Source organism: Sminthopsis crassicaudata, chromosome 5, assembly GCF_048593235.1.
Source record: "Sminthopsis crassicaudata isolate SCR6 chromosome 5, ASM4859323v1, whole genome shotgun sequence".
NCBI classification, from domain to species: Eukaryota; Metazoa; Chordata; class Mammalia; order Dasyuromorphia; family Dasyuridae; genus Sminthopsis; species Sminthopsis crassicaudata.
In genome coordinates, this window is record NC_133621.1 from 140,552,982 (window position 1) to 140,563,258 (window position 10,277).

The 10,277-nt window shown below is 31.3% G+C and overlaps 1 protein-coding gene across 22 annotated transcripts in view; it reads left to right on the top strand.

Moving 5' to 3' along the window:
• NRCAM (neuronal cell adhesion molecule) overlaps positions 1–10,277 on the top strand; it is a 321,288-nt gene that overhangs the window by 74,277 nt on the left and 236,734 nt on the right. For 21 of the 22 annotated variants that reach the window (XM_074268305.1, XM_074268307.1, XM_074268309.1 and 18 more), the window contains exon 2: positions 8,504–8,639. The gene's annotated coding sequence lies outside the window, so the exon portion shown is untranslated. The remainder of the gene's footprint in view (positions 1–8,503; positions 8,640–10,277) is intronic. The other variant, XM_074268306.1, reaches the window with a different exon arrangement.

Here is a 10,277-nt window from a genome sequence, read left to right on the forward strand (position 1 = left end):
ATAACTGGATTTGAATCCCTAATCTACCTGTCATGTGATCATGAACAAATAACAAATCTTTGAACCTCAGTTTCCTGAGGTTCAAAATATTGTGAGAGAGTGCAAATATTATTATACACATTTAACAGATGTATAATAATATTTGCACTCTCTCACAATATTTTTTGTGATTACCAAATGAATAAAGAATTTAAAAAATCTTAAAGATCCATGCTAATATCAGTTGATGAGACATAGCCTTAAAATTGAATTTTTTACCGTTAAATTTATTAGCAAACTTTAGAACATTCAAAGTACTACCAAATGTTAAGTTAAAGTTACCAATCTCACCTTATTTTGATTTTTATATGAGAACACATTTAATCCTTCTTTATGGTAAAAATGTGGTTTTTTTACAATGCTGCCCTTCACAAGCAGAAGTGAAATTATTGGTCATTTATCTTGGCTACCTTTCTTTCCTGTGGCACCCTTTTAAATACTGAAAGTTAACCTGAATGTATGTTTGAATTACCTTCTTGTATTTTTCTGATAAAAGAGAATGTTATCCCTTTAGTTTGACTCTGAAATCCTTACTCACACTTTCCTTTTGTCTTGTTCATAAGCCCGAAGTGTTTGTTGTGTACATTAAATATTTTTGTCCAGAGTCAGTCACAACCCTGCAACATCCACCTCAGCTCTGATCTTGAATATTAAGTCATGGAGAGCTTTTCTTCCTGAATAGTGGTGGGGTGTGTATGTGTGTTTCTTTTCAGAGTTCTGTTGCTCTTGTGAGTGATAAAAACCCACTCTTAGTGGCTGCTGTCCAGCTGGGTGCTATTCCAGAATCGGATCAAAGCCAACTCTAATTATTTTCAAGGTTTCTTAATAACAGTAAAGTGACATGTGGAGCAATGACTGAATATTAATTTCCTCTTAATAACAGGGAGGTCCTGAGTATTTCATTGCTACTGGAAGTAAAGATCATTAAGTCACTGTAATCCAGGGAGAGATGCTGGATGGCATAAAGCTTCTCCGAAAGTCAATTGTGGATGAGAGTGCAGGATGTTTACAACTGTCTATGAAATCTTTTCTTATATTCTTAATATAAAGTGTTTATTTCAATAACATGAAAAAGACAACAAAATATAATTTGGGTCTCTCTAATAAGAAATTAATGATAGATATAGTGCTTTGGACCCTACTAATAGGGAATGATATTTTGGGATATTTTGGGAGAGGGGTCCAGGTTTCTTATCTAAATAGCATAGAAAATTACCATTGAGGAAATCCATATATCCAAAGATCAGTATGTTCTGTGGCATCTTAGAGAATTGCCCTTGAGCAGTGAGAGGTAAAATGATTGTTTTAATGCCAGTATGTAGTCAGAACTTGAACTCCAAAGGACAATTCTCTTTCTGCTAGATTATACTGCTTCTTATTTTGTATGTATATATTTATAGAATTAATTTAAATTTATAGTGCTTTGAGGAAAGAACTTTTTTACTTTTATACAACTTATAAAAATTATTTTCTTTGTATATTATACTATTGGTTCAAATGTAGGAATTACTTTACCTCCAAATTTGAATATATAAGTATATGTTTTGGCTTATCTTTAGGAAGGCTTATATCTTGGGGAGGGGGAATCTAATAATACTTTATACAACATTCCAAAGGAAGTTGTTGCCTTATTTAATAGAAGACTGTTTTTAGTCCCTTATATGTTTTATTCCATTTCACATGGAAACAAAAATGTTAATAATGAATTACCTTTATTTATTCATTAAAGCAAATGTTTTAAGTCCCATTGGCAACGAGGAGGCAAATTTGCTCTCAGTTCCAGGCAAAGTTGTTTATCAAGTAGAAATAATAATGAAAATAGATGATTAGCATAGAGCCCAGCATATAATGGGAGTTTAATACATGTTGGTTGATTGATTCACAAAGCGATGGATTCTCTTTCACTAGAGAGCTTCAGATGGAGTCTAGATGATCAATTTTGGAGGATGCTGTCAAAGGAATCCCTGCTTAGGCATCAGTGGATTAAATGACTTCTAAGATCCCTTCTAGTCTTGAGGGCTTTTTTTTATGTTTGATTATGCATCACATTATGCTTGGTTATTCAAGTATGTACTTGGAAGTCACAAAACAGCATGTCCTTCAAAACTTGATTCAAAATTCAATCTTTCTTCTTCTCCATCCAAATTAACTTTTTTGCACATAAATCCTTTAGAAGACATATTTGGTTTTTAAAAGAGAATAGAAATTACTATGACCTTTACATTTTATCATTTTCTTTTTAAGTTGTTTTAAGTTCTTTTTAAGTTATATCTAGTGATATAGCTACTTCTCTTCTGTCTACTTTCATGCCCTATAATTATGCAAATCAAGATCGTATACAAAGCAAAAGAAAATCATTTAATTTCTTATGGCAGCTGTCAATGTTCTCTCTGCTGTTCTCCTTTCTATCCTAAGGGGATGAATTCTGTATATAAAGAATATCTTGTGAGCCAATAGTCAGTGGTACATTTTGGATCAGTTCTAGGGCTAGATACCACTATGATATTCTGTTTGATTCATTCCATGGAAAATTCAGGTTTTTCAGATCAAATAGAGATGGGGGAAATCAACCAGTGCTTCTGCTTAGGTATAATTTAGCTGCTGAACATAACTGCCAAGTTACAAATGTTCTTGTGGAATATGGCAAGGTCAAAGAAAGTAGAAAGCCAAATGGGAATAAGTGTTCCCATACTATTTTCAGGAGACTTTCTTCTAGGAAGTTACTCAAGTTTACTGATCAGCAGTCTGGATATAGCCAATGAATTTTGTATTGAGACCATTATTCAGGTATCAACTCTCCAAAAGATTATGTATACTGTAGAACGTAGACTTAAAGGAAAAAAGTAATTCCCTTACATAATAATAACCTTACATAAAACCCCAAAAATATGCATTTTAAAATTAACATTAAAATCTGAAAATTTCCTAAACTCTTTGCTTTTTTTGAAAAAAAAAAACTTTAATTGTGTCATTTTTCTTATGGAAAAAATTGACCATTAGTTATATTATGGCCCACACATGGGAAAATATCCATTTATAGAGACTTTGTTAAATAGGCTTTGGCAAAGTTTAGGCAATCATCTGAGAGGATTCAAAACTATTAATACTAATTAATACTAATAAATGAAACTTGAACTAGAATATAATGAAATCAACAAATTGAAACTTTCAGGGAAACTAATTCATATGCTCTTTTGGACTCATCAAAGCAGGGAAGTTTCTCAAAATCTAAGGCACCTTCTGTTGGGTTCATGTTTTTGTTTATTCTTTTTATTCAGTGGTAATATGACATCTGCTTTGTTTTCAAAGTAGTTGACACTTCAGTTTATTTTAAGTGGTGCTAAGTGCTTTTTAAAAAAGCAAATGAATACTTGTCATAGAAATAGTAGTGTCTTCCTCCTTTACTTTTATTTCATCACTTTCCAAATCCTTCAGAATCCTGAAATGTTCTTATCTTTCTCCCACAAAAATCTTTTCCTCTTCACTCTCTCCTATGCTCATATATATACTTACAATTCTTTTATCTTAGAATAAGAGCCTTCCCATAACCCAGTTATTTTCGCAAACCACAATCCTATTCATCTATTTCCTTTTGCTGCCCACTTTCTTTAAAAAGCAGTCCATACTCATTGCCTCCATTCCTCTATCAAGTCACTCTTTATCCTTGACAATGTGGCTTTTACCTCATTGTTTTGCTTACACTGTTCAATTGAAGGTTACCTAAGCTTTTTCTAAGTACTTTAAAAAAAAAAAAAACTCTTGGTAGCATATGATATTATTGGCCATGGCTATCTTGTTTTTCAGAGTTCACCACTAATTTGGTTCTGCTCTTACCTCACTGGCTAGCCTTTTGTTTCCTTTAACACTTTCTCTTCCAATATCCATCCCTTAAATATAGGGATTCCCTAAGATTTTGTTCTTAGTATTCCTCTCTTTAGATTTTCATTTATTTCCCCACCCCAAGCCCATTAAAAGTTTCTCAAAGAAGGGACTATGCCAGTGTTCAGCTATAATATTTAAAGAATCTTCAGTTTCATCAACACCTTCTGTGTTCCTTCTATTTCTGCAAATGATGAATCTTCAATTTCTTTTCTTTTTGGAGGAGCTGGGGAGATCATTGCCCAAAATCAAACAGCTTAAATAATAAGTCTTCCAGACTTCAGAGCCAGTTTATCAACTGTGCAATCTAGTTGCTTTGCCTTCGATTTCATAAGTGTTTTTCAAGAGTTTCTATAGCTGAAAAAGATTCATTTCCTGGTAGCCAACCTCGCTAAATTTAGGTATTGAAACTAGTTTAGGTTGATTCTTAGATGACAAAAAATGCAACCAATTGTCCCCTATGCAAGTCCTTTCCAGCTCAAAGGACCATTTGGAGTTTGTGTTTCCTTTGAATAATTTTTGAAGACTCAAGTTAGAGCTATACTTTGACAGGCTTCAGAGAAGGATGTTAGGGAAGGAAATATTACAGCAGCATAATGTATGTAGCTTTCAATCTTTTATGTTTTTCAATCATATACATATACATGTATGCCTATATATATGTATATGCATATATGTGTACATATTTACATATATATTTATATGTATATACATTAGTACATAACAAAACATGACAAAAGTCATAATAGATTACAATTCTTTGAAACATAAGTCCCTCTTGGACTTTTTCTTTTTAAATATACTTTTATTTATTTCATTAAGCATTTCCAATTACAAGGAAAAATTTTTAACTATCATTTTAAAAATTTAGTTCCAAATTCCCTCTCCCCTTCTTGAGAAGTCCAGTAATTTGATATTGATTATATATGTTGATGTGATTTTATATATATAGAAAACATTTTCTTATTAACCATGTTGTAAAAGAAAATATAGTGTGCTTTAAAAAGTATGCTTCCATCTACATTTAGAGTTCATCAGTTCTTTATCTGGAGATGGACAGCATTTTTCATGATAAGTCCATTGGATCTGGCTTGATTCTTTGTCTTGATTGGAGTTTCTCAGGTTTTCACAGTTGATCATCTGCAGAATTCTTTCTGGGCTTTTGTCCAATTCACATTTTTTCCTTGAAGCTTTGCTTGTAGATCTTTTGATTTCATTGTGTTCTGAATTGTATCTTAAAACTTCCCTGTCATGATAGTAACTTTTTACAATCAGTTTCTTTTTTGTTACTGTTTGTTAATTTTTTCAGCCTTTTTCTTAATTTTGAACTTTACATTAATGTTCTGTTTTGTTCCTTGCATGAGGATAGGAGTAGGAGGAGACACTATCTCTAATATCAGGGTTTTTTTTTAAAACATTGTTATTTTCAGATCAAGTTTTGGGGAGGGGACTGTTGGAAGTTTTTGGTTCAAAGTTCTATGATCAAGGGAGAACCATCTGTGTGCTCTCTTGTACTTATTAAATAAGAGCCCCTAATCCTTTATTGCTGTAATTGATAATGCTGCCTGGGGCTACTACTCCTTTGGAACCAAAAGTGATAGTGTTTCTTAGAATCCCTGGTCCCTTGGAACCAGAAATGATATTGATCCTCAGGGGCCTTGTTCCCTCTTGACTGAAAGTACTCCTCCCCATCTTTAAACTATGATCTTAAAGTGAATATAGACAATGAAGTCACTACACACAGCTGCTCTTCAGGGCTCTTGCTCACACTCAAATGAAAGTTGCCAAACAACATCTTGGAAGTTTTGGATTCTTTTCAAGAACTTTAATTACCAGAAGTACCAAAATAATTTCATTCTTTCCCTATAAAATGATCTAATAACATGGACTCTAAGAATTTATTCAAATGAATATATAATCAGATTATTCTTTGTGTCAATGAGACTTATAATGAAAATATTTATCAATGGATAGAAGCCATTTACAATTATCTTAAAGATTGATGGAAAGAATTTTTGAGGTGAGCCAATATCATATCTGTGTTTCATAATATATGTTTGAACTAAGAAGGAACAAAGTAAAATTTCTTGATGTTTTTGTTGGTCAGATATTTGAGTCATATTCAAGAGAAAGTATTAGAAAAAGCTTTCAACAGAATTATTAAAAGTTTAGTTGAGAAAACACTTGAGAGTCTCCTTTAGAGACCAATTGTTCTATGGCAAAAGAAAAATAAATGACTTAAGAAGATTGACTCCTTTAATTTTTCTGCCACAGAGAATGATGAGGTTTACTTGGCTTGATATTTGCAATATATTTCTTGAACGTAAATTTTCAGTGTGTTGCACACAAATGATTATTATTACTATAATATTCATACAACTAATAATAAAATAATTTTTATTAGTAATAAAAACATACTACTACTCAGAACAATGGCCTAATTTTCTACCCACGATGCCAAAAAATCATACTTTCTGTTTTTATCCAAGAAAAATTAATGTCCTTTATACCTTAAAAGAATTAGCTGGCTGTGTTGGTTTATGTAGCTATTTGTATTTGGAAGGTAATTTAGACTCCAGGAGTAAATTAGCTATTAGGAACAACATAGACAATTTATCTAATTTCCCAAATATATGCACTGGCTCCTTTACTTAATCTTGCTTGGGCTGATAGAACAGAGGAGAAACTATTCAATTTTCACTTCCTTTGACTTACAAGAGCAATGAAAAGTTTTGTAAAGATTTCAAAAAGAGAATATCTTTTGATTATCACTTAGACTTGGTCCTAGAAAATTAATTAAAACCCATATTTTTATTATTAAAATTAATAATAAAAGATAATAAATGTCACAGTATTATTAGAATATGACAAATTTCAGCAATTAGTAAGTTTGGATTATCTCTTATTTAATTAAAATATGTTAAATATTTGTAATTTAGATCTTGGTGTATTAAATACAGCAGCAATTCTAAGAAAAGAAACAATTTACATAATCTAAATCTAATGAAGCAACAAATTGGAAAAGGAACATTTCTCTAAGGTGACTAAAAACCAGTTAGCAAAAAATGGTTTATTAATTTTTCCCTGTACAATTTGTAAATGATGTTTATATATTTCAATTGTACGTTTTAACTTAAATGTTATAAAGGAATGAGTCTCATTGATCTATGACTTCGATTATGAGCATAATACCAAATTTAACATAATTTTTCCTCCTGAATATGTTAAAACTTCATTTTTCAAATGAAAATTGAACTTTAAAAGAATTAAGATCATACTTTTTATAAAATTCTAGGGACCCACCCAAGCTTTCAATAAAAAGAGGTTTATGCAAAGTTAGAAATCAACAATATGTTCTAAGACAATGCAAATGAAGTAAGTTTAAATTTTCACTGTGAGAAAAATGAAGATATTTTTTCTAGTTTCTTCAGGACTTCTCCTAGCCCCCATTATGATTCATTCCTACAACATTTATTCATTGAGGGCCTGTTATGTTTATTGTCTTGTGCTAGGGCCTGTATAATTAACACATAAATACATTTATAACCCTAAAGAAAATGGTAGCTTGTAAAGAAAATCCTAACTTCTTAAGCTTGGCTTAGCAATCTTAAATGGTATTACCAGAAATTTAAAACAAAAACAAACAAACAAAAAAAACAAACAAAAAAAAACAACTAGTTTGGTTTTCATTCATGCTATTCAAAATAGCCTTATATTTTATTAAAATACATCTGGGCCTTAGTAAGTACAATATCTTGAAGAGAAACTGATTTGGGAGAAGGATATATGTGATTTGATTTGCCATCATTATTCCAAACAGCTTTTTTATACTGAGTTGTATAACCCTGGAACTCATAGATTATTTTTGTTGTTATATCTATTAACATAAGTCTTTACTCTCAGATTGTTTTTGTATAATTTGTCTCTTATTCATGAACATGAATTGAAAGGAAAAATACTGTCTAATTATGGGTTCTGATTAGTTGTATCCATCTAATTTAGATTTCATTATTTTTTTACTTTAGACTTCTAACAATGGTTTGTTTAGAATAGTCTTTCTTCCCAGGTGCCTTGAATTTCTCACCTTTTGCTTCAAAGCTCCCTGTAAATCCTCCCCCTAACTTTTAAAAAAATTTTCAGATTCCTTTTAACATTACTGGACTTGGTCTTAAGTTCATGGCTTAATTGTATTTGACTTGTTTTAGGTTATAAATGACTCCCTATAGTGATTTTTGTATTTATGTGATAGATTATCAAGCATGCTCTATATAACTAGAATTGGATGAATTCTTTTTCCTTTGTCTTTTTGATCTCTCTCTGTAAAATTGCACATTATTATTTAGGAGTAGTTCATTCATTCCAATCTTGTAATTTACTGGAACTTGTTGTTGTTGCTTGTGTTTCCTTTGAGATATGCTCACAGTTTCCTTAATGCAATAATAGCATGTAATTAACTCATGGAATTTGATAGTTATCTAAATCCCCTTTTTTCAAGTTTACTGGGCAAGTGGAATAGAATTTTTATAATGTTAACCAACTAACTAAAATTGACTTTTAAGCCTATTCTATGTGTCTTCTTTCATAGGAATCTGTATTAAGACACTGTTCCCACGCAGCAATATTTGCTGAAGATTCTTCCTTGAGGTGGTCTGTCTGAGAAAACTTCAAAGTCAGCAGACAGTGAAGGACCTGCAAAGGTTGGTCCTTTATGTTCTCTATAAGTAAGTAAGGATAGAATTTTCTGTCTATCTAGAAAAAATGGAAATGGTTAATTGTTTGTTCTCTTAAACCCTGCTCTGTTCTCTAAGAAAGTACTTAATAGTATAGTACTTTCATATATTTTTCCATTGTACCTATCACTGGGACTTTTATCTTCCTTTGGCCCTTTGTAGCAGTTTTAAGAAGGGAATCAGTTGTGTCTTTTGATGCCGTTGCTCTTATAAAGTTCTGAGGTTGGATTACTGAACGAATGAATCCTTAATAAAAATTCATATACATATCCTTGTATATTTTTCCCTATACAAGGAGAAATTGTTTATACATTCTATCAGACATTTATAACTCGACCTTACAAGCATGCTTTCCAAATTATTTTTACCTCCATGCTTCTATTGATTATCATAATTTGGGGCTGCTTGGGACAACAGAGAAAGTGTTGGACTGGGACAGGGAGTTGAATTCACAAGCTAGCTCAGTTATTTCCTAATTGTGAGACTCTGAGCAAGTCATTTTAATCTCTCTGAGCTTTATTTTCTTCACCTGAACAATGCTGATACTAATGATAGCATAAATCTCCCTGGGTTGGTATGAAGATCAAATGAGTTATCAAATATAAAAAGCTTTACAAATCTTAAACCACAATATAGTTGTTAAAGTTGTTATTATTAATACTGAATGGCTTCTTTTTTGCTTTTTATTTCAATCTATCTCTGCATTAAAACAAGAATTTGTTAACTTTCACTTATATATATTTGTATTTCTCTCTGACTTGCTATATTAGTTGTTTTATTGTTTTATGATTAATATCTTGTTTTCTTGGCATTATTGATTAGATTTCTCTCACAAAAGGCATTTTAGCAATTTCCCCAAGTTTTCCAGTGAAATTTTTTTAAATCACTATCAAAGATGAACTCTGATTAATAGAATACTCCTAAATCACCTCCAGGTGAAATTAGTTTGGAAGGCAACTTTTGCTTAACAAAATAATAATTTTTATAAGTAATGGTTCTCTGTCATTTCCTCTGCTTATGTTTATAAGAAACTAAATGAATATTTCTCAGAGATACTTTAGGAGGATAGAGCTAAGCTCCATCCTTCTGCCTTTTATTTTTTTGAAAATGCCCTATATATTATGAACTTTTTTATTTGAGATCATCTATTCAAGTTAGTTTTTTGAAAAACATCCATGTTTGAAAAACATGTCATGGATAAAATTTTAGAATTCAGGAATTCTCAGGAGGAACTATCAAAGTAACATTCTTCAACTTTGAAATATATACCTTGAAGTTTACCGGGCCTAGTAGTTACTACCAGTGTAAACGTGGGCCAAGTTACTTATACAATGTGGCCCTCCTTTTGTCTCATCAATAAAATGAGAATACCTTGGGAATCTAGTTTCCTTTTTTGGAGATAGGAGATTGCTTTCTTGTTTCCAGTGTTAGATCTTGAAACAACATAGACAAAGGCAATATGAAAATCATAATCAACCTAGATCTCTTGACACTGATTAATTTCATTTATATTTCAGTTAGACAAAATAATTTCTAAGATCCCTTGCATATGTAAATCCAAGAGTCTAGCATCAACCTATTACTCTTTTTTATTACATCAATATCAACCTATTATTACTCTTTTCTTTT